Consider the following 26,803-nt stretch of genomic DNA (forward strand, 5'->3'; position numbering starts at 1 on the left):
ATTTTCTTAAGTCCAGTGGTATCATAAATACCTGCTCAAAGAATCTCTGCCTCTTTTGCAAAATAAAAATATCCTGCTGGATGGATAGCAATGTATCACAAAGAATATTGCTTCAGTAGAACTGTGTTTTATGCCACAAAAAACAAAGTTCTTGTCTTACTCTGTTCAAATGTAATTTGGTTAAATGGATGGTTAACAACAAATTCACCCACAGTTTAGCACCTCTGTCCTAATCAACAGAGTATTCAAAATAAAAGGGTTGAAAACTGACATACAAATGTGAGGCTATAAAATCCCTACAGACCTATAGCCTAGTAAGTACCTATGAACCTAAAACATTTCCCTAGTAAGTACCCATGAACCTAAAACAGTACCCTAGTAGGTACACATGAACCTAAAACATTGCCCTAGTACATACCTAGGAAAGCTAAAACATTACCCTAGTAAGTACCTATGAACCTAAAACATTACCTTAGTAAGTACTCATGAACTTAAAATGTTATTCTAGTAAGTACCCACGAACCTAAAACATTAACCTAATAAGTACATATGAGCCTAGAACATTGCTCTAGTAAATACCTATGAACCTAAAACATTACCCTAGTAAGTACCTGTAAACTTAAAACATTACCCTAGTAAATACCCATGAACCTAAAACATTACCCTAGTAAGTACTTATGAACCTAAAACATTACCCTAGTAAGTACCCATTAACCCAATAAGTACCAATGAACCTAGAACATTGCCCTAATAAATACCTATGAACCTAATACATTACCCTAGTAGGTACCGGTGAACCTAAAACATTACTGTTTTGCTTCTAATCTATCTTTAAGCTAGCTTATTCCATTTGTTAGGGCAAAGTCTCCATTCTCCATAAGTTGTATCCTTTGCTTAATAATATTACATGAATGCTCTGGAATTCTCTTGTTTTCATATTGTCTTCATGTGTAGATTTTAGGAGCCCTTTAGCCCTTTGAGCATGGTTTTGTTAAGGCTTCTTTCATCAGGTATGTTACATTAATTACCCCTTTCATTGGAGCTGCATTTTGCTTCTTATAGAGTTTGAATAATAGGGAGGTGGCAAAACTTCTTCTCCCTCGCCAGTTGTGTAACCATGAGGTCAGTTTAATTACAGAGACAGGGCTACAGATGGTTAAGTTTTTATTATGGCTAGACCGTACTATTAAGTGAGATCAGGTAACAGAATAAAGGAATTTTCTCATTTCTCATACTACTATGCAATCTTACAGTATATTTAGAGATGAGATACATTAGTGTGCACTTATTTGCCTGCACAAATGCGTTTTTTTTTTTTTTTTTGCATTTTTCAGTGGAGCAAGCACCAATTCATATATACAGTGTGTTGTGCGTCAGTGTTTCATAGTTGGACTAATACAGAGCAGTGCATTATCACTTAATATAGCATGGTTTAATCAAATTATGAGTAAGGAAAATCTGCTAAAATCCTGCTACATACAAGGTTGTTGCTTCACTTAGTAACAAAGCTATGTTTATGTCGCATAAGCTTTAATTCTCCCAGAATATCACATTACGTTTGGACAGATTTTTTCTTTTTTAGTATCAAGTTTTTGAAGCAATATGCATATGGTCACAGGTGGGTTAAATTCAGTCAAATTTATTATTTTTTTAAATACATGACTTGCAGATATGCACTGAAATATTTGATACAGCTCTTCCACATGTATTATGTATATGACATCATTGCCTAGCATATATTTTACAGACTGAGGTAGCATGTTTGTTGTGGGGGGGGGGGTACATATGTGTGCATGCTCACAAGCACTTGTCCGTTTATAAGCTGCTTTGTGTGTTCACATGTATCCTCACCTAAGTATTTCAGATCAACTGTTTTCCTGTATTATGTCATGTGGGAACAAGGATTGCTGCAGACAACTAGCTACAGGTAATGCAGGACTCCTCCTTACAAAGCATGGCAAGAATATGCCCATGACATGACTATCAGAATGAAACCACATTGTTACAAGGAAGGATGGAGGATTCAGATGTCCATAACCATTTGTAAGTGAAAGTACTACTGATGTTCTGGGTATGTTTCTCACATCATAGATCCTGTGTCATTAAATGACACAGTAATAAAAAAGAAACAATGTGATTTTGTCTTGGCAAATGTATAGACAGAAATAATATTTATGTAGACTGTATCATGGGACATAGAATCTGAGCTATATTAGCAGTACAGATATGTGTTGACTACCCATAAGAAATGATTTACAATATGTTATACTTAACTTCCTGGAAGAGTATCCCAGCACCCCCAACTTTGAGATCACTTTCCAGTGGGTAAAAGGGAAGTTCTCAGTCCCCACAGTACTGCAACCTCGCACACACAAATACCCACAGTTTATGATAAGGTCTAAATTTGTTTATTTTGCCAGAATTTTTCCAACAATTATTTACCTTTTTGAACAAATAACCAACACTGATGTGTGCCTGCATGCATGTAAGCACACTTATATGTCACACTCATATACATGAATGTATACACACACACAAACAAATGCATACTTAAGAACTCACTCCCTCAAAAATAATCAGTTTATTAAGTTTTTCAACGGAATTAAAGGGACTTGTGTATGTGCAAGCTGCTTGCCATGTACTGAGTTTACTTTAACTTCTAAGTAATAAAGACATGGAGATCATCATGTACACCTAATGAGTCCTAAAGTCATGCTACATAGAAGATTCTGCTGTTCTGGGATTGCCCAGATACAGACTTAAGGAAACTTAAGCCTGTGCTTAACAGAAGTATCTAAACTCTAAGTAGTAATGAAGGGTTATGGCTAATCACAATAATCAGCCCTTGTACTTTATCAAAAAAAAAAAAACATTGTCCTGAACAATGTGGATACAGTTCACAGATAGAGACACATAGATATGTCTCATTCAGATGTCTTGCATATCACTCTTTTCAGCATATGACTTTTTTTTTTTTTTTTGGAGATCAAAAATTGATATCAGTGACCTGATACATATGCCATTACTATTCTTGGTATCTGAGCAACACTGTAGACATGGGAAGGCTGTGGCATACAGCTGATACGTTGGCTATAGCAATATCTGCCATAGGCATATGGTTTTGCAACACCCTAGGGTAGTTCATTTCCCCAGGAGCACCCAACCAAAAGGACATTATTGTTTGCTTTAAAGATTAAGGAAAAAAGGTGCCCACATTGTTTTGAAGATCTATCCAAGGTGTCACCTACTGAGTTGCATCAGCTTGAACATGCTCCATTACTAATATATTTAACCTCTGCTGTTATCCTCCACAGCAAATAGCTTTCTTGCATGGAGGACGTATAGATTCACATTTCTGTCATCAGCAAGGTTAAATAAGATGCTCAAACTTTCTCAACAGATCCTAGAAATATCTGGGATGAGACGTGAGGTCTATATAACACTCATTCTTTGATTTGTCAAAGGTTATGATTGCATGCCATCTGATTTGAAGGCCTAGTATAATATTATCTACATCCAGTAGAGATTTGTGGGTATAACTCTTTGACAAAAATCCTTTATCATAAATATCTTTATATAGAGTCACTGCTCAGTCTTGCAAGGAAAACAATTTAGATTTCCACTCTCTAGGCTATGAAACACAGTGTATAGCCTAACACAGGGAACACACTACACACCCACACTTATTATATACTGCTCTATAGGGTCACACCATACCACAAAGTATGTAATTCCTCTGATAAAAACTTATCAGTTATGATTTTTGCAACTATCTTCTACTAAAGTGTCAACTGCTGTTACACTTCACTTGTACATACAAAATCCAGTATTCTACAAACATTGGTCATTCACACCAATGCAAACTACATCTGAAAGAGTACTTCAAGCATCTCAATGGCCAGGAACCAAATGAAAAAAAGAGCCAAAACTTATAGATTGTATTATTCTCTTAGTCATAGAGTTGTCTATTGTATTAAGAGACCAGCACTAGCAACTGGGTCATACCCCTAGACTCTTCTCCTCAACAAACATGGGTCAGTCCACGTCATCAGGTAGAGAAAATCTGATACATATGGTATTGACAAAATAGGCGTTGAGCAATTTTCTGATAGATCTTTCTAAATGAAAACTTGACTGATAGCTGGACTGGTTTTAGAGAATGAATTTAAGGTTCCATAAAAATAACTGCAATGAGATGGACATTAATAAATGTAGTCCTTTGCTTTGCAATCCTCCTCAGAACTGCTCTAGGCAAAATGGAAAAAGAAACTTGGCAGACTAGTTAGGTCTGTGATCATATTTACTATTCATCATGCTGGGTAGTAATGAAGGCTAGCTAAATGTTGGAGTGCAATTCTATGAAACATTCCAGAGAAGGAAAAATCATGTTTTAAACACAAAGGGTCTTTCTTAGATCCAGCCTGAAATACTGCACGTAGGCATCAAGATATTATTCTAAATTATGTGGTAGATAAATCTGTTATAGAGATGATCACATGGAAAACATGCATCGTGAATAACCTAATATTTAAGTCCTGATCATCAGTTGGTGCCCCGGTGATATTAAATGTGGTGTTCAGAGCTGCAAAATGGCCACATGGCCATTGAAATTATTGAAGTGTTAAAGTACAAAAGGTGAAGTAATACCAATGTATTTAAAGGACCAGGTAACACTCTTACTTTGTCATTCACACTCTTCCACCCCTTACGCAAAGTTACTGAATGATATCTGCATGTTATTTTTCATTATACAATTCCTCCTCTAAAAACGCAGCCTGATTTTCCACCCAGCACCAAAGATTGTAAAATGTGATAATATACTATAAAAGAAAAAAAACGGTCCGATTTTTTCCTTTTCCGTTAGTATAAAGCGTCTCGCCTAGTTAAAAGTTGAAAGAGTTAAACACATAGTGAAGAACAAAGCAAACTTTTTGCTGCTCCTTTTAAAGGTTTTAAAGCTTATCACATAGTGGGAAAACAGTAATAATTATTGACATCTTCAAAGAATTTCTTGAGAGAAGCTTTTAAATCCGTTGCTTTAGTTTAAATGAGTTAAACATGTTAAATAACTTTAAAAAATAATCAACTAAGATAATCCTTTATTTAAGCGTTGCTCATATCATTTTAACATAGCGATATTGAAAACCAATAACTTTACTCATCTTGCGTTGCTCTGCTGCTTTGCTTACGCGTGGCATGTACTGTTTGCTAATGCATGACAGACTCGTCAGCATCGTGAGTACATCAAATTTCTGTGGAAGGGGCAACAGTATAATGCCAATATTTATTTATTTAACTAAAATTATTTCTTATTTAGAATAATTATAATTATACAATCTAATAATCTCTGGGTTGGGTAATGTTGAACTTCCACTTGGTTGTCTTTGTGGGCCCCCCGGGTTCCTCCCCCTACCAAACAAACCCAAACTGTAATCCAGCATCACCCACACCACCAGCGTCAGTAATATCCAATATGGAAAGCTATTACATTCATGAAGCACATTCCTAGTTCAAAAAAACAAATCCTAATATGCATCTTAACCTGCCCCTTTACTTTATTTTCCTAGCATAGCCATCCTGTACTCCCTCACTTTACTTTTTGATGGAAGACTGCTATACCAGGTGACTGAATGATTGGCTCAAATTAAGAATGTAGATATAATCTTCTACTGTTAGAGTGGTAAAAGCTGATCACAGGATGATGCCTTTTAATGGTATTAAACAGTAGTGTACACAAAATGGAAAGACTTCAAATGTGGAAATGTGACATTAGAACGAGGAGGTAATTGCAAATAGGGATGTTCCTATAGAAATCCAAAATCAGACGTTGTCTGGCTAATAGAATAGAATATTCAACAGGTATTAGCCTTTGTAAAATAAACTAATAAATGAATATTTAATGATTACTCATGTTTACTCAAAGGAACAGGTATAAATATTAACCTAGTTTAAAAAAGAGCTTCCCTCTTGACCTTATATAGAAGCTGCAAAATATAATAATTTTGCTGGAGTTTTCTCCATCAGACCTCTAACAAGTTTTACAAGTGCAATATCTTCTGAAACTAGCTAACATGTAATTAGATATAATTAAAGTAGTTAGGAAAATAGAAGCAGTCTATTCATGATGGCCAGATGGGATTCATTCTAAAATAATTACAATTCTTAGTGATGCTCTGCAAATTCCCAGAATGCCCTTCTAAGTTCATCTATAAATGGAAGACATGTCTCTGCAAAAGAAAAATAACCTGATTGTGTTCCAGTTCATAAACCTTGGTATCATAAATCAACATAAACTTACAGACATTATACATTTGACCTGTTCCTAGAGAACTACAAAGCAAAACATATTAGAAAGAATGATTAGAAATTGTTCTGGAATTTTCATATGACCTTAAAGTGAAAATTGTGTAGATAAATATGCTAAATTACTGTCAATTATTGAAGAGTGCATATCTAAAGATATTCCTGTGGATTCTACATTACACTAGATTTCAGAGGTAGACAACTAATTTCCTTAAGCTAATTTAACCACTAAAATGGTGTTATGATTGCATCCCAAGTGAAATAAATGGTTGCAAGCATGAATGTAAACCTCTATTGAGGACTGTTGTGTGCTATTCCTGGGTTTACTTTCATTTATTTACTAATTTATTCATTCTCTGATACCCAATTTATCCAATTCAGGATCAGAGGATATCAAAAAATTAACAGCTTTCTGAATGGCTTTTATTAGCATTTCCATGTCAATTGAATTCATAGAGTAAAATATATATGTATAAGCAAGGCATGCATATAACAAATCTGGGTTTAATAGCTATGTTTAAGAGAAATTATACAACACTAACATGGCAAATTGAAAAGAAAATAAAGGAGCAGTTTAAGACAGACTAGGAATTATTTTGCAGGAACATGCATTTGAAAATGCAATGTTGAATGTTTCAGTACAATAATCCATTAATTTCATATAACTTGTCTTACAAAAATTAAGAGTAAGCCTTGTTCCATGATGCAAAGGGATAGAACTTTGACTGCGACTGAGGGAAAAAAAAAATACATGATCTTTTAGCATCACAGGCAGGTTGAGTTGGGAGGATGGAAGTAAATTAACCATTGTGAGGTTGCCCATCATCTTGTGGTGGGGGGTTTAGCTTGTTACTTGGCTGACACTTAGGGGGGCCAGTAGATGTTGCATACATTGAGTCCGAGTGTGCGGAGCACATCCTTCCAGTGGCATAGCCATATAAGAGATGACATTCTGCGGTAGTGCACATGCTTCAGAAAGCATTGATATGCAATTAGAGCTCAGAGAGCTGCTGGAACAGTTAGAGCTCAGAGGGGAAAGAGTGTGCTGCATGCTCCACCGCCTCTGAGGCTGGCCGAATTCGTATCACTTAACTCTAACCAGGGGGAAATAGATGTACTAGCTAAACTCCTCAGCCAGAAGTGTGTTCATAGGTGTGCACTAGGCTAATGGCCCTGGAGCCTTTACAAACCTAGCCCATAGAAGTTCCCTGGCGTTGTACCACCTGACGTTAGTTCTCAGTGCCTCTATCAGGTAGGGCCACTGGAGTAATCCCCGGGGTGAACTTTCTATTTCCCATTCACTCATCAAGATTTCACTTGAAGAGGGCCAGTGCGGTGCTCTGCTTGACATGTATGAAAAGTCTGTTCCAGAGCATGGGCAGTCTCTGGGTTATGAACCTGTCATTCAAGCATGTTCTGTTGATTGTGCTAATGAGGTTGAGGTCTCTGGAACATGTGGTGTGGAGGAAATGGGATTTCTTTAGATGTAGCATTTCTAACAGAGCTGGGTCAGACATGGCTTTGTAAGTCAAGCAGAGATCGCTTCTTAGTAGACGATATGAGACAGAGAATAGCTAGAGTTTTTGAGTCTGTCCATGTAGGACATGTATTTAAGGCCTAGGATCCTCTTTGTGAGGTACTTTTGTGGCCTCTCCAGCTGTTGCAGGTGTCTAATGAGGTACATGCCAAATGGGGCATTATACTCTATGATTGGTCTAATGAGGGAAGAGTATAGAGAAATGATGACCTCTTTCTTTCTGGATGCAAACCCCTTGGTAATGAGATGTGCCACATAGAAGGGCTTTCTGACCACAGTGGCAATGTGGTGGTCGAAGGAGAGGCTGCTGTCAACCTGTGTCCCCAGATCTCTTAAAATGCCTTCAGTGTTCAGTGAGCTCCCATCAATGTGATAATTAGTGGGAACTGAGTTTTTCCCAAAGGGGATTGACACATTTTTGGCCTTTGTGTAGGATGTCTGCATCATTTGGGGAGTTAATAATGGCTCCAAGCTTGCAGTCATCTACAAACTTGGTCAGCCAGAGTCCCTCCATGTTGGCTTGGACTTCTGAGAAGTAGATGCCAAACAGGAGAGGACCCAGGACTGATCCCTGTGGGAGTTCACTCATGACTGGTCAGCAGTCTGACTTAGAGTCCACTACTTTCACACTGTGGGTACTATCTGTGAGACAATTTGCAACCCACTTAATGGTATAGGGGTTGATGCCTAGTTTGGTGAGTTTATCAATAATTCCTGAGTGAGGAATGGTATCAAAGGCCTTGGACAGATTGAGGTAGGCTGTATGAACTGCCTTACCTTCATCCACAGCTCTGGTGACTAACTCAAAGAAGTCAACCAGGTTGAGCAGGCATGATCTACCTTTTCACAAAACCAAATTGTGTGGGATCTAGAGTTTGGAGATTCCCTATATCCTTGTTGATTAGATCCATGATGATGCACTCCATAGCCTTACATATCAGACTCATCAGGCTAATGGGGCAATAATTTCCAGGGTCTGTAGTCACTCCTTCTTTATGGAGAGGGATGACTGCATGCAGCAGTATGCCATTCGGTCGGGACAAAGACTGAGGTGAGGCTGTGAGTGAACAGGGCACACAGATGTGGTGCCAGTTCACTTTGTAATTCATGTAGAACACAGTCAGGGATATTGTCAGGTCCCATGGAAGCTGTATTCCTGGCCTTGGATAATGCAGCTTTAACCTGTGCTGCAATAGTGCTGGGTGACTGACATTCTTCTGGTATTGAGATTGGTCCTTTAGGGGGAGAAGAAGGGTAAAGTTGGCACTGAATCTGTCAGCCAGTATGTTGGCAATATCTGTTGTCTCCGTTTGGGAGGTACCATTGTGCAGTAACTCAGAGTAAATCTGGATATTCCCGTGGAGATTCTTGATATAACTATAGAAGACTTTGTGGTTATTTTTAGTGTCTGCAACAATTCTGCCTTCATGGCTGGCTTTGGAGGTTTTGATGATGGATCTCAACTTTTTGTTGAGGCTGATAAGGGAATTTTTCCAGTCTTGGGACTTCACCTTTTTCTGCAACAGTTTCTTCCCTCTGTTGTGGAGTTTATTAATGATAGGGCACTACCAGATTGGCTTCCTTTATTTGGAGGAGAGCTTCTTGGTTCTGTTGGGTATGGCTAGTTCCATGCATTTGTGTACAGTGCATTGGTGTATCATTTGGCAGTCATGCATCTATTTTCCATTGACATGGTTGCTGCGAAGTTAGCCATCTCTGTTTTTAGGAGTCCAAAGTCAGCTTTGGAGAAGTTTTTCTGGGTGGATACTTTGCGGGGGTATGTGGGTGAGATTGGATTTCCATGGTGATTAGTTTGTGGTTGAATCTAACCAGGGAGGAATTGACTATTGATGTAGAGCAACAGTTGCCCATGTTAGTAATAACCAGGTCAAGAATGTTGCTTCCTCTAGTGGGGGTAAGTATGAGCTGGTCCAAGGCATTGGAATTGATGAATTCTAGGAAGCATTGGGCCAGTGCATTGGTGCATGAGTAGTTTTCCCAGTTTATGGAGGGGTAGTTGAAGGCACCTAGTATGAGAGTGTTGGGTTAGATCTTAATAGTTTCCAGGGCATTAGGAATGTGGAGTGAGAGTCTTGGGACATGGTTGGAGACCTATAACAGGCTATGACCTGATTCGCCAACTTACCCAATGTTAGTTGTACCTGGAGTATCGCAAATGCGTTATGCTGGGCTACTAGTCTGGAGTTGTGCATATGCTTTGTGAATATGGAGACACCATCGCCTTTGGAGCTTCAGTCGGTATTCTGGGGCTGAAAAGTGTGGAATGCGTTATAGCCTGGTAGTGCAGGGGTGCTTTCTACTGCTTTTAACCATGTCTCCATTATCTCACAAATGTCAATATTATCCATTTTAAGGAGTGCTTCAAGCGAGTGCATCTTGAGATTTAGACTTCTAGCACTGAGCAGCATGACCCTCAGACTGCATTTATTATAGTTCTTATAGTGGTAATTTGGTCTTTGGAAAACCACTTAAAAAAGGCACTATAGGGGTGGCAAGAGCCTTAGCCAGTACCCAGAAACCCAGGGGTGAAAGATGTAGGCCATCTCTGGAAAGCATCAGGTCTGTCAATCCTGTCATCCCAAGCAAACAGATACTGGATCCCCTTAGAATGACACCAGAAACTTAGCCAATTGTTGAAAGCAATCATTTTCGGTCTGTACTGTGGTATCATTCTGGGCAATGGTAGGATGCTGCTCAGGGTTGGGGTCATACCTGCCTGGGCCACATAATCTAAGAGCTCCACCATGTCTCTTTTTATGTAGTCCAGGGAGGTACATCTCAGGTCATTCACACCCACATGAACAATGACAGAGTCATACTTGCACTTGTGGAGAGACCTGAGTGTATGTGTTATGTGTCAGATTCTGGCACTTGAGAGACAGCTGATTGTTACCTTCTCCTTATTCAACCTACTGAGTGGGACATCAGTGTGCTTCACTATTCACCTATGATTATTGTATTGAGCAAGCTGTTTTGCTTTGGGGGCTTAGGTTGAGGGGCATACTGTATAGGTGAGCTATGTGTCTTGCAGTTTGTAGTTGTCAAGTGTGTATCAGCCTTGGAGGTCTCTGCTGTTTTGGTAGATTTCTATTGAGAGCCTCCACGAAGGTGGGTGTGTGGTTTGTGTTTTTATGTGAGGGGTGTGATGGTGGGGGTTCTGAAGGGCTATGGGTTCCATGTGGTGTGGTGCAGGTGTTGACCTTCTCCTCTTGACCAGTCTTGACTGGAGAGTGCATAACTTCCAATTTGAAGATATAAGGGCATCTCTCACAAGTCTGAGTGCTGGGAGGTAAGAGGAGAGGGTTGTCTGTGTACATGAGGCAGTTGTTACACTGCCTCAGAATGTCCAAGTTCACAAGTTTAATAGGAGAAAGCACAGGAAACTGACCTTTAGACATGCCAGTAGGGATGGTCATCATTACTAAGTACTGGAGATGTTTTCTTATAAGACGTCTAGTGCTGATAGCACTTAAGTGTGTTACAATAATTGCTACAAAAAGCCTAATGAAGTGCTAGGTAAATAAGATAATTAAAGTGCAAGAGAGAAGAGATCTAGCAAGATCTTAAGAGAAAAACTGAAGTGCAGACTTTCTGGCACCAGTAATATACTTTAAATGCAATGCAAGCTAGCACACTTGAGTGTGTAGCAATATTAAAGCAAATACAGTTAAAATAAATGCAGTTAAATGAAAAAAATTTACTTAAGTGCAGAAAGTAGTATAATCAGAAAAAAATTAAAATGGAGGTACTTAAAAATCGCTCTTTCTCCTTTCTGTTGCTTTTGTAATCTGCAGGATGCCAAAACAGGATTCAGGGAGTTTAAACAAGTTCAAACCCACGCAAACATGGGCTTTAAACCAGAAAGTTGAAAGGGATAGAAAAACTGCCCAAACAGCCAATAAACTACAATTTCAGAGCCAGAAACCACGCCTCTTGTGGTAGATAGGCTACCTAGTGCTTGCCACTCCCACTGATACTCTGGAAGGCTTCCTTTTAACACAGAAAGGTCTAGAGAACCCAGAAACTTACAAAACAGTCCTGGATACAGCACATCTGTATCTGGACTACTCTAGTAACAGGAAAGGTGGAAAACAAGCTTAGAACTTTTTTTTGCAGAAAAAAAACAGTTAACATGTAGCTGGAGTACCTCAAAAAGGGTTTAGAACCATGAAGATGAAGCTCTGGATGCTGCAGACCTGTATTTAGACTATGCTACTCAATTTTAAGTTTAAGAACTCAGTAAGAAAAAACTCACAATGAAGCACAGACTAATCACTTATAGTCAAAAGAATAGCACTTTCAGTATAAAAAATACAGTTAAACAGCAACAAAATGCAGTTAGACAGTAATGAGTTGTAGTAGATAGCATTGAAATATAGTTAATCAGTAGAGTGCTTTGAAACAATAGCTCACAAATCGCAGCAGTAACAGACAGCACTAACAAAGCAGCGATTCAGTAGAATACTGTCATCAATTTAGTGAGGCTACCAACAAGCAGTAATAAATATGGCAAACAGCAAAATGAAGTAGAAAGAGATACAGTTTTTTTTTTTTTTTTTTTAGAAAGTGAAGAGACAGAAGATAATGAGATTATTCAAGGTTAAAGGGGTGGGCCTTTACTATGTTCTCACTATAAACAGTAGAATGAGCTGATGTAATATGCCTGGGGAGCGTGTCCAGTATCAACTTTATACAAGAGGTGGGCAACTCAAAGCCACCAAGATTTAAGACCACCACAACTGCATGGGTGCCTGGGGAAAAATACAGTTGTACAGATTACAGCGATATGTAGTAAAACAGAAGTGCAGAAGACAATTGAAAATAAACACTTATCTTTTTCCAATATCACAGCAGGGCAGAAGGCCAGTCTCTCTGCAGCTTTGAACAGCTTGAGCAAACAAGTATTTCTGGTTTAAAACACTGGCTATTAAAGGCAGAGAAACAGAAACCAGCCCAAATATCCAATCAAAGTAACACTTTTGCAGGAATGAAAAAGAAAACAGCTAGGCCTCCCTATACAAAAGATTTCACTACAAGCTGGAAGGGTCACAAACAGTGACAGATATTCAGTTCTATCAGACAACAAAAAGGAGATGAAAATTAGTTCCACCGATTTCAAAAACAGTTGGACAGATTACAGAGATATGTAGTAAAACAGAAGTGCAGAAGACAATTAAATATACACAATTATCTTTTTCCATGAAATGAATGCCTTATAGGACTCTTGCTTAGCCTGAAAATGCCTGGCCATTGTCCCTAATAAAATCAAACCACCAGATTCAGCAAGCTCTGCACAGTTCAAGAGCTGCTACATGCAATATGGCCGACAAGCAATCCAGGATCGAGCTCCAGGGACATGCACGAGCGGTCCTACACTATTCCTGCACGGATACCACTGCTATATGCTAATTAAAACCATGCAAATGAGGTGAAACAGTGATCCAGGAAGCAGGCAGGTGTCTGTGCAGGAATAGAGTAACCTGCAGAAATGTATTCAGTTACTAATTGAATAAACAAAAGCTTGACAGCTCAAAAGAAAGCATGTATTAAATCAAGTAGGCATACCAAAGGCCAAATATATGGCCATTGGCATGGAAAATAGCTAAAAGTTTACAAAATAAAACATTTCTTTTTTTTTGGACGATCTCAGCCGTTTAAGCATAGGGCAATGGCATGCAAATGGGATCATGCTGAAAATAAAAAAAAAGAATTGTGAAAAAGCAATTTTCAGGGAAATCTGCATTTTGCCATTATAGTCAATGGCATGCAGAATAAAAACAATACCAGGGAACAGAGGCTGCTAAGGGGAAATGCTCAGTGTGAATGCAGTAACTATGGAGTAAGGCAGTGGGGTATGCAAATGAGGGGAATCTTACTGAATCACAAATTTCTTCTAAGTTCCAGACTGCACCTAAGAGTGAAAGTGCTCTAATATGGCCATGTAAGCAGGAGACGTAAATGACATTCAAATGGGGTGTGTCATGCCTGCTGTAAGCACATTGGAGCTCTGTTGCCTGGGTTTGCGTGTAACTAAGCAGAGCTAAGCGGGGCTGTATCCTACATAGCTTAGCTGTGCTTAGCTAAGTGTGTTATCAGCCAGGGAAGGCCATTTCCTTTTCAGCAGTATTTACACTCGCTGAATGGGTTTGCGCAGTGCGCACTGAGACTTAAACAAGCCAGAAAAAAAAACAGGAAATGGGAGCATTGTGTATAAGTAACCAAGGGGGGTGTGTCCGAGGCTGTATAGCCTTGTTTACCTTGTCTAAACAAGTGTGCATGGCACACACTGGGATTTAAACCACAAAAATAAAAAAATACAGGAAATGACATGTGGAACAAGAAAAAAAAGAGAAATAGCAGACTAGAGGCACTCAAATACTAGTAATAGTGATGGCAAGTGGAATGTATTAGACTCAGCCAATCACACACGCAGCATCTGCAGCACATTACTATAAACTATGCAAACACATTTCAGTCTGTTTTTTTTCCCCACAAAATTACACCACCGGTGTACACAGATGGAGAATTTTTTCCTGAGAAAACTAAAAAAAATGTTAGGGGCTGCTGTTGCTCTCATACATCAGTATGTGAAACAGGCTGAGGGTGGTGAAGAGGACAATGCTGACAACCGCCACAGACTTAGGAGGAGAAGAAGAGTGTTCAGGCCCATGCAACCTACCAGGGGCTGCATGATCTGGAGATAGAGCACTACAGGGTGTACAGGGACATATTGCAGCAAACTGTGGAGCTGTGCCGGCTTCTGTTCATATCCAGAACAAACAGAGAGGAACCCATTCCAGTGGATACCAAGGTATGTGTAGCTCTAAGAATACTAGTTACCGGTACTTTACAAAGAGCAACTGGGGATATCATGGGGGTCTCACAGGCATTTGCATCCATAATACTCCACCAGCTCCTGGATGCCACGTGAACACATGCTGTGAAGCACATTAAATTCCCCAGCACCCGTAAGGAGCTGACTGGCAATATGTGTCTCTTCCACCATGTAGCAGACTACCTGGAGGGACTGGGTGCCACAGACTGCATGCACATCCACATCAAAGCACCACCTGGTGACCGGGGTAGGGTCTACATAAACCACAAGTGGTACCACTCCATCAACTGCCAGGCCATGTGCAATGCCCAGGGCATTATCATGAATGTGTGTACTGGCTGACCTGGAAGCTATCATGACTCCCACATCTGGCATTCTTCACAGCTGTATCAGTGGTTTGACACTGTAATGCCCCAGGGACTGATCTCTCTCTCTCTCTCTGACTTGCACATACAGCAAAATGGATGCCAAGCATCACACCACCTATACCTGACCATATATAGGCAGTATATAGTGTACATCTGACATATTCAGCCCTCAAGCACCACCCTCACAACAGCTACAGGCACAAGGTAAGCCAGTCTCTGTAACAAATTAAAACAATGGGGTGGACTTTTCTAATAGCATATCTATGTTATTGATCAAGCATGTAAGGGAATCGGTTGGCTAACTGGGATAGCAGCAGACAACTGACAGCTCTGTGGGACAACAGGATGTGTATCCCCAGTACTACCCTATCCATACCACCCTAGTCAACAAATACCACTGCAGTAGATGCAGTGAGCCAAATAACTGGGGGAGTCATAAGTCACAAGCATGGATCTCAAAGTGGAGGTCCCACAACCACCACCATGCCCACACAACAGATCAGCTGTAGACAACCATATAAAATGCCTGGCAAAGGCGCCCACATGGCAACACCCATGAAATCCCCACCCACAGACATTTACACAGTGATATCACAGCAGGTCTGGCAGTGGCAGTCTGGCTTTGAAAGGTAAGAAGTCTGAAACTACAAATGTCTATGCCAGAACAAGCTGTGTGATTGATAATGTTATGCGTGTAGTCTGAAAGAAAGGGCACATTACCATGCTACATGGGACCAAAATGTTAAGCAAATATCAGCACAGTCTGTTTAGATGTGTAACATGTATACTAATGTCATGCCCTATAGTCCCATAGAAATGCATTAGCATGTTCCTAGACTTAAGCAGCATCTAGCTGTCGCCCAGACTGATGGCACAATAGTAACAGAAAACAATTGTCAGTAGCATCCACAGTCAACTTACTGGTGCCTTTCCAGGGGTGTCTCCTGCTGGCAGCCTGGGAACATATCATCATCAGAATGCGCTGCCATGCTATAGATGGCCTGCATCTGTCACACCTGGCCTACAGGCCTGTGGCTAATGCCTATGCCTTACCCACAGTGCCCTTTAAGGAGTGTCTTGGTGTCCACAACACCAACATAACATAGTCAACAAAATGCAAAAAAGGCCATGCTGACAACTGCAAGGAGCAAACCTGCCTGCCTCAGGGAGCCAGAAATCGGGACAATGCCATGAATAATGTGGGTGATTAAGGTAAAAAGAGAAGGACACCTGTGAAATACTGCTCTAATAATGTTATAAAGTTGATGGAAAGATTTGCAGTAGCATGGAATGTCTGATGGGCATGAAGTCTGAAACTGCAATGTCAACTGTCTGTAATATCTAACTTCAACCCTGAGTGACTTGCAAAACACTTGTGCTGGAAAACCACACTTGTTTGGGAAACTAACAAGATATATGAGTCATGGATGTGGACATTCTGTGATACTCCGTACAGTGAACAGAAAGGGCTCAGAATGTAAACATGGGAATGCACCCACTGCAGGCAGGCCTAACTCTGGAAGATGATGACATATCTGCACCCACAAAACCCCGGGCCACAGCCATGGGGAGGATCACACCCTTCCCTGATCACTCATCCTATGCAACATCCTGACTCCAACATGTGGCCATCCAAGCAAAATGAGGTGGACCATACCTATATGTGTGACAAACACACACCTCCAGGCTGGTCAAACAGTCTGACACACAAGATCCTCCAAGTGCACAGTCGACCACTGAGGAGAGCACAGTGCAAAGTACTGTCAGCTATAGCCAAACATATCTGCCAAGGACATACACATCCCACATATCATATCCACTACAAGTATATCTGGAGTCTGCCTGTCACCCTGACCCTGCCTGAATTATATTACCCAACTTTGGACTTGAAATCACACCAGGCCAGAACATAAATGCACAGAGATTCCACTGCTGTAATTTATCCCCAAGGTGCTGGACCATTTGTACAATACCAGCAGTCAATTGCTTGTAGACACCCCTCGACAGGCTGGATAGTGCAAGAATCCATAGCATTTGGCCCATAAACCTTGTGTGTACATCATCCATCCTGTATTCCTCTGGTAAATCACTGTGATGATTTGAGGAGGTATGTCATCAGGTACTGAAACAGTACATGACAGTGTCAAATGGCATATATGACAGATGTCTGCTAAAACCAGCCCTGTAACACTTGCAACCCATACATTACTTTAAAAAAATGTCACACATTTTGATAGGCTACATCTCTAGATATCCTGCACCAACAGGTTGGCAGGTATGGCTGTAGCACAAAGCAAACAGGACTGGAGTACATCAATCCCTGGAATGGAGTCCCACATGTACTACAGAAGGACACACTGGGCATACTCATACACTAAGAAAAATGTCAGTAGGATCTAGGAATGAACAGGCCTTCCCCACCCAGTGCACTTTCCAGCAGTCCTGAAGATGTCTGTCACCATAGCAGTCACTTTTGTTAGGCCCAGCCCCATAAGCTCTGTGGTGCATGTGATAACTGCATAATAAGATAGTACAGATAACTAGTTAGGTAGGAGTTCAAATCTCAGTCCTGGCAAATGTAAAAGTGTGTGTGTGTGTGTGTGTGTGTGTGTGTGTGTGTGTGTGTGTGTGTGTGTGTGTGTGTGTACGTGTGTGTTTGTGTGTGTTTTTGTGAGTTCACAACTAAAGGTTTTTGGGTCCATTCAAACCAAGTACACCTCCCTTTTCCCCACTTTAGAAGCTCTGTAGATATCAGTCATCTTAGAAGTGCCTTCCATCAGACCTCAGCCCCAGAAGCTCTGTGGCACATGTGATAACTGCATAACATGATAGTACAAATAACTGGTTAGGTAGGAGTTCTAATTTCAGCCCTGGTAAATGTAGCAGTACGTGTGTGTGTGTGTGTGTGTGTGTGTGTGTGTGTGTGTGTGTGTGTGTGTGTGTGTGTGTGCATGACAGTTGTGTGTGCAAGACCAAGGAAGTTGTGTGTTTATAAGTGAAACAGTTTTATGCCATTCCCACCAACAACAGTTCACAGTGCCCCCACCTTATCAGTCCAGATGATGCCAGTCCCTTATCAGCAACCTTGGCCAGCTGTCAGCCCTGTAAGCTCAGTAGTTTGTGTGATAAATGTTTAACACTGTAGTACAAATGACTAATTTGCCAGGGTTTCTACTCTTCCGGCAAATGTGTGTGTGGGTATGTATGCTTGTAAGTAGTAGTATTTTGATAAGTTTCCCACCCACTGCCCTACTTTATCAGTCCTGCCGATGTCATTCCCCATATCAGCACCTTTGGCCAACTCACAGCCCAGTAAGCTCTGTTGTGCATGTGGTAACTGTGTAACACCATGATACACATGACTAGTTAAGTAGGGATTCTCCTTTCACATCTGGCAAGTGTGTATGTGTGTCTGTTTGTAGGACAAAGTATTTTGATAGGTTAAACACTGATATCATTCCCTTCATAGATTCACAAGTGTGTAGTAGGTAATGGCCCAGGAGCCTTAACAAGCCTAGCACATAGAAGGGCCCTGCCATTGTGCCACCCGATGTTATGTCCCAGTGCCTGTATCAGGTATAGCCACTGCAGTGATCCTTGGGTTGAACTGTCTATTACCCATCCACTCATCAAGTTTCTCTGGAACCGGGTCAGTGAGGTTCTCTGCATGACATTTATGGGAAGTGTATTCCAGGGCATGTGCAGCCTCTTGGTGAGGGACGTGTCCCACCAGCATGTGGTGATTGTGGTACTGAGGTAGAGGTCTCTACAGTGTGTGGTGCGGATGGATATATATGCAGCATTCCTAAACCAGCTCAGTTAGACATGGCTTTGTAAGTCAAGCACAGATAGGTGCTAATTAGGTGATATGACACAGAGAATAGCTCAGGTCTGCTGAGTCTGTTGGTGTAGGATGTGTGTTTAATGCCTAGGAACCCCTTTGTGAGGTGCTTCTGTGGCTTTGCCAGCTGTAGCAGGTGTCTGGTGAGGTACATGGCAAAGGGGCCATAATACTTGAGAAGTGGTCTAATGAGGGAATAGTAAACAGAGATCATTACCTCTGTCTTCCTAGATGCAAAACCCCTAGTAATGCAATGTGCCATAGAGAAGGACTTCCTGACCACAGTGGCAATGTGGTGCTTGAAAGAGAAGTTGTTGCCCACCTGCGTCCCCAGATCTATTATAATACACACAGTGTTCATTGGTTTCCCATCGGCGTGGTAATTACTGAGAACTGAGTGTTTTACCAAGGGGGATAATGATGCATATTGTAGTGTCAAGCTTTTTGGCATGGTTTCCACACCACTCAGTGGTCTCCGTGAGGCCTTTCTGTGGGATGTGTGCATCACTTGTGGAGTCAATGATAGCTCCCAGCTTGCAGTCCTCTGTGAACTTGATCAGCTGGAGTTCCTCTGTGTTGGGCTAGACTCCTGAGAAGTAGATGCTGAACAGGACACTACCCAGTACTGATCCCTGTGGAACTCCACTTGTGACTGCTTGCCAGTCTGACCTGGAGTTTGCCACTGTCATACCTGTGTTTTCTCTGAACCAAATTGCAAAACAAACAATGATATATGGGTTGATGCCTAGTTGTTGGGGCTTATCAATAATCCCTCACTGAGGGATGGGAACACAAGTTTTGGACAGATTGAAGTAGGATGTATGCAGTGCCTTACTGTCATACACAGCCCTGGTGACTAAGTCAAAGACGTCAACCCGGTTGAGCAGGCATATTCTGCCACTCACAAACTCAAACTGTGTGTGTGTACAGAGTTAGGAGATCAGCTATATCTTGGTCAATCAGGTTCCTGATGATGCGTTCCATATCCCTACATAGTAGACTTGTCAGGCTAAGGGGCCAATAATCCCCAGGATCTGTAGATGCTACCCCTTTATGGATAGGGGTGACTGAATCAGTGTGCCAAGTTTGAGGGAAAAAGCCTGAGGTGAGGCTGTGACTGACCAGAGCACACAGATTTGGTCCAGCGTCACTTCATATGTCATGTAGAACACAGCCATGGATATGTTGGTGTCCCATGGAAGGTGTATTCTTGCCTATGGACAATGCAGGTCTAACCTGACCTGCAGTACTGCTGGGTGTCTGCTATTCATCTGCCATTGTGATTGTACACTTCTGGGGGATGAGAGGGGTAAAGGTGGCACCAAATGTGTTTCCAAGACTGTGGCCAATATCTGTTATCTCAGGATAGGTATTAGCATTGTGCAGTAACTCACAGCAATTATGCTTAATGCTGTAGAGGTTGTTGATGTAACTGTCAAGGGCTTTTGTGATTGTTGTCAGTGTCTGTTGCATGTCTACCTTCATAGATGTCTGTATGGGATTCCATGAGGGATCCCATGTTGTTTGAGGCTAATAAGGGAGTTCAACAGTCATAGGACACCACCTTTTTCTGCAATAGTGTAATCCTTCTGTTGTTCACTTTAGTAATGACAGGAGACCATCACATTGTCTCCTAGTGTTTGGAGGACAGTGTCTTGGTTCTGTTGGCTATGGCTAGTACCATGCATTCATGCATCTGTTTGTACAGTGCATATGTGTATGATTTGACAATCATGCAGCTATTTCCCATTGCCATGGGTGCAATGAAGTCATCCATCCCTGTTTTTATGGCTGCAAAGTCAGCATTGGAGAGGTTTTGCAAGGTGGTTACCTTTGTGGGGAGTGTGGCTGACATGTTGAGTTCCATGTTGATTATAGCCTGTGTGGATCTCACCAGGTAGGGAGTGACTACTGCGGATGAGGAACAGTCCCATATTTAAGTAATCAACACAGGTCAAGGTTGTTGCATCCTCTACCAGGGGTCAGTATGGGCCAGTCCAGGGCATTGGAAATGATGAATTCTAGGAAATGTTGAGCCACTGTACTGGTGCTTGGCTACTTTCCACAGGTGATGGAGGGGTAGTTGAAGTCTCATACTATGTCAGTGGTGCATTGGACCTTCATAGACGGCAGGGTGTTGAGGAATGTGCATTGACAGTCTAGGGACATAGATGTGGACCCATAGCAGGCTATAGTCTGGATTGCACTATTACCCCAAGGCAGTTGTACCAGAAGTATCTCCGATGTTTTATGCCGGGTACAAGTCTGGAGGTGTTCCAATCCATAATGAATATGGAGACAACACCACCTGTGGAGGTGTGGTCCATGTTTGGGGGGTGACAGCTGTGGAATGCGTTATAGCCTGATACTGCAGGACTACTGTCTGCTGCTGTGGACCACCTCTCCATTACAGCAGAAATGTTAATGTCCTCCACTCTGACGAGTGCTTTGATTGACTGCATCCTGACAGTTAGATGTTTACTGTTGAGCAGCATGACCTTCAGATTGCATGCATGTCTAGCTGTTACGGTGGTAATTACATTAGGAACACTGCCTAACAAGGCATTAAAAGGGTGGCAAGACACTTAGACAGTACCTGGAAACCCAGCCCTGACAGATGTAGGACATCTGTGGCAAGTCGTTGAGTTCTGTCAGTCATGTCATCCCAAGCAGAGAGATAGTGGATCTCCTGAGAATGGCACAAAACATGTAAGCCAATGATGCAGTCAATAATCTGTTGATAGAACTGCAACATCATTCTGGATGATGGCAGTATACTGCTCAGGGCTACTGTCACACCTGCCTGGACCACACAATCAAAGAATTTAACCGTGTCTTGTGTCATATAGTCCAGGGAGGTGTGTCTCAGGTCATTCACGCCCACATGGATACAGAGTGATACTTGTAGTTGTTGTGGAGTGCCATGACTAACTGTGTCATGTGTTGGATGCTGACATGTGATAGATATTTGGCTGTTACCTGCTCCATATTCAACTTAGTGAGTGGGATATATGTGTGCCTCAATATTGAGTTACCCATGATCACTCTATTGTACAAGGTGGTCAGCCTTAGGAGCTAAGATTGAGGGGGACACTGTGTAGGTTAAATATGTGTCCCTTGGCATGCACCATGTTGTTATGTCTGAGTGGGTGTCTATCTTGCTGGTTTATGCTTGTTGGGTAAATGTCCATTGAGTGCCTCTGTGAAGGTGGGTGTGTGGCTTTTCACTGTATGTCATGGCTGTCAAAGTTGGTGTCATGGTGAGCTATGTGTTCCACATGGTGTGGTGCAGGTGTTGATCTTATCCTCTTGACCTGCTAGTCCAGTCTTTGCTGGAGAGTGCATATGTCCACATTGGGTGATATATGGGTAACTCTGAGTGTTTAGAGTTTAGAGGGGAGGGTTGTCTGTGTACATGAGACAGTTGCAACAATGCCTCAGAGTGGACAAGTGTCCAGGATAATGGGTGAAAGCACAGAAAACTGTCCTTCAATCATGCCAGGAGTGGTGGACATAACTAGTAAGTACTGGGGCTACTTCTGTGATGAACAAGTACTGCTGATGGTTCCCAGGTGTGCCACACATTGATACAATTGCCAAGCCATAATGCTATTTAAAGTGCAAGACAAAAAGAACTAGCACAATGTAAGGTTGGACCTGAAGGCAGACTTTCTGCCACCTGTAATACTTTACACCAGCTATGCAGTTATCTGCAGCTTTGGCCATTTGAAAGTTCAGTAAGCTCTGTAGTGCATGTGGTAACTGCATAGCACTATAGTAGACATAACTAGATAGGCAGGAGTTCTAATCCTAATATTGGTAAGTTTGTGTGCGTGTGTGTGTGTGTGTGTGTGTGTGTGTGTGTGTGTGTGTGTGTGTGTGTGTGTGTGTGTGTGTGTGTGTGTGTGTGTGTGTGTGTGTGTGTGTGTGTGTGTGTGTGTGTGTGTGTGTGTGTGTGTATGTGTGTGTATGTGAGAGAGAGAGAGAGAGTCATGTACTGTCTGACATATACTATTTTTGACTAGTGTACTACCCTTCACCCTTCCCCTCACTCCAATCTAGTAGTCCTGTTTATGTCATCCACCTTATATAAGCTCTGTGGCACATCTAATTGTGTAACCCTGTAGTAGAAATAACTAGATAGGCAGGAGTTCTTATGACACTACTGGCAAGTGTGTGTGTGAGAATCATGTAGTGTGTGGGTTATACAATTTTTGACCTGTGTACTACCCTTTACACTTCCCCTCACTCAAATTTAGTAGTCCTGTTGATGTCATCCACCTTAGAAGCAACTTTGGACTAGGTGAAAGCGTATAAGCTCTGTAGCGCATCTGATAATTGCATAGCACTATAGTAGAAATAACTAGATAGGTAGGAGTTCTAATCCCAATACTGGCAACTGTGTGTGAGCATCATATCTTGTGTGGCTTATACCATTTTGGTGTGTGTACCATACATGGCTGGTGACCACCTCCCGCTGCTATTACCTTATATAGTGTGGTAACAGCATCTGCCTCACATGCAGCAAGTTAAACCATTATACAGTCCTCTGTATAGATGTGTCTGGAATATCCAGATATTTGCAACCTATATATGGTCAGAAGTGGTCTGTGTGCCTTAACAATGCCGATGTGTGTGATATTGTAGCCAAATAGGCCACAGTGAGTGTACTGACACATATGGCAGCATCAGGTATCATACCTGAGATCATGCTAATATGACATCTGCCACCCTCACAGGTGGCCAGCCTTGTAGGTGCAATACCTGAGTCCAGATGCTTGGTTTTACAAGTGAACCATTCATGTTATGGGTCACATTAAAGGTTGGAAGAGGTGTGGACTGACTTATTGTGGTTCTAATTTGTATGTTCCAGGAACACCTTGCATCGTAACAGGGCGTGTACACAATTTATATACACTGTATACCACTAATGTGTCACACATGTACCTACCTTAGGCCATTTGTTCAGCCCATTTTGCTGGCCTCTGTCCAGATGTCTTGGCACTAACAAGTTGTGAGGTATGCTACAGGAATGTTGAATTCATGTCAGATAGGCCCCGGTGGTGACCACTGTGATGCAATGCAGTTAACTCCACCACAAGTGAACATGCAAATAAAGCAATATAGCTATATTGCTTTATGTAATAGCTATTACTGATAGTTGTGTGCATGGTAAATTGCATGCCCTTCACATGCTTGGGGTATTGCCAGTCAACAACAGAACAATGTCATACTCACCACCTTCAGGCTGCTGTCCCATATGCAGACAAGAGAGTCCTACGTAGATGTGAGAGGGAGGTATTGTCAGCACACTCAAATGTGACCTTGTTACAGGATAGATGCAGCATGTCTGCACATTTACAGTACTAACCCCAATAATACACAATGTTCTGTCCTCACCATAGATGTGCACCTCTGTGCATTAGAAAATCCCATCCACAACTGCAATCAGACCTGACACATGGATGTAGTTACAATACAGATACATTTATGTCTGATAAATTAGTGCACTAATCCCCACTGGGCCCATAGCTGCATGCTCCCTGTCCATTGTGTGGGTACCACCCACCTTCAGCATGTTGGCCTCTGTACCCTGGTGTTGTACTGGGTTGTGTGCCCCAAGGTTGCCGGGGGCTTGTATGCTACACAACTTGGTTGTGTGATGGATGACAAAGAGAAATTTGAAGTCATTTGTATGATGTGGTGATGACTGTACCCAAAGGTGACGGGGTGGTCATTGCAGCAGATGTCAATGGGCATGTTGATGAAGGGAACAAAGAGTCTGTGGAAGTGATGGGTATGCATGATGTCAAAAGGAATATAGATGGTAAGATGGTAGTTGGGTTTGCAAAACAGATGGACATGGCTGTGGTGAATATGTACTATAATACGAGGGTAGAGCATAGGGTGAGGTACAAGACTGTAGCGAGATGCACACAAATGGAGTATATCCAATGTAGAAGGGCCAGTTTTAAGGAGATTGGAGACTGTAATGTGGTGAATGGGAAAGTGTATTTAGGCAGCATAGAATGTTGGTCTGCAGGATGATGCTGGTAATCAAGAAGAGGGGGAGTGTGAGTTCGGCAGCAAGGATCACATGGCGTGAATTGGAAAACGGTGATCGTGAGGTGGAGTTCAAGGAAGGATTAAGACAGACACTGGGTGGGACTGTCAATTTACCACATATCTGGTGAAGTACAGCAGAGCTACTAAGGGAGATGGCTAGAAAGGTGCTTGGTGTGACATGTTGATGGAGGAAGTAGTACAAGGAGACCTGGTGGTAAACTGAGGAAGTACAAGACAGTATACAGAGAAAGAGGATGGGGAAGAAGGAGTGAGACTGTCGGAAAGATGAGGAAAGTAGAAAGGAGTGTGAGGAGATGAGGTGTATTGCAAAGAGAAATGTGGCAATGGCTAAGGATGAGGCATATGAAGAGTTGTATGACAGTTTGTGAATTACTGGATGGTTGTATTTCTCTTTGCCATGTTCAGTCATTTTAGTTATTTTGCTAAGAGGTTGTTGTATGTCTGGCCATTCTGTATGCCCTATCATGATTTTGTAGCAGTGTACTGTTCACTTATTTATTTGGACTGTAGGGGGGGGCAGATGTGAGCGTCATGGGTCCTTTTCTATCCAAATGTGCATGTTGCCCCAGTTATGTGTGGTCTGTCAGCAGCATATGTTTGTGTGGGCATTTTGAGACATGTATGCAGATATATATATATATATATATATATATATATATATATATATATATATATATATATATATATATATATATATATATATATATATTTGTTGTTGTGTCTTTTGGCTTTTCCCAGTTAGGGGTCGCCACAGTGGAAATCCGGTCTGCTAATGATTGGCAGTAGATTTTTATGTAACAAGTTGCCGGCCCTGATGCACAACCTTCAACGAAGGTACGCCCATTCACGCATGTCTCCACACAAAAGACGCTCTAACTGAGAATTGAACAGGACGTCTTACTGTGAGGTGACAACGCTACCGCAGCACCGCCACCACAGTATATATACACACATATATATATATATATATATATATATATATATATATATATATATATATATATATATATATATATATATATATATATATATATATATATATATATATATATATATATATATATATATATTTGTGTATATATATATATATATATATATATATATATATATATATATATATATATATATATATATATGTGTGTGTGTGTGTGTGTATGTATATATATATATATATATATATATATATATATATTTATACCTCAGTATTTATTGCTAATATATCTATATATTGTTGTAAACATATATGTATCTCTATACATATCTCTCTCGATCTATATGTTTCTTTTCAACTACATATATTTGTAGATACCAATCCTTCCTAATAGCACAGTGTCTCTATCGCATTGTAAACTGGCTGTAAAGTAGGGTATGTTTGAGAAAACATCCTAAGACCATACATCTGAAATGGCTTACTGGTAAATTACTTTGACTATTGTATGCAGGGTCCTGGGATCATGACCTGCAAGCTCTGTTTATTTTGTTTCTAGGCAGAACAAGGACTGTTGGATACAGAGTGATTAAGGCAGTTTTGAGCAGCTTTAAGCATGTTTGTGCAGGTTTTCACTATGGTAAGCACTGCTAACGTATGGCTACACAAATAGGCGCTTACCCCATGTAAGCTCCGCTTACCAGTGCGCAAATTTGCTTAGCATTTACATTTAAGCAATGTTGAAACCCGCTAAGCATAGCTCAGCCCTGATAACCATTGATTATATTCCAGTCAGATAAAATAGCAGGGTAATGACATCTGACACCGACTGTTGTCAGAACACTGGCCTTAGTCTCAATGGCAAGAAATGTGTCACAATCCC

The sequence above is a fragment of the Protopterus annectens genome, chromosome 7.part0 (genome assembly GCF_019279795.1).
Source record: "Protopterus annectens isolate FY-2018-M chromosome 7.part0, PAN1.0, whole genome shotgun sequence".
NCBI classification, from domain to species: Eukaryota; Metazoa; Chordata; order Ceratodontiformes; family Protopteridae; genus Protopterus; species Protopterus annectens.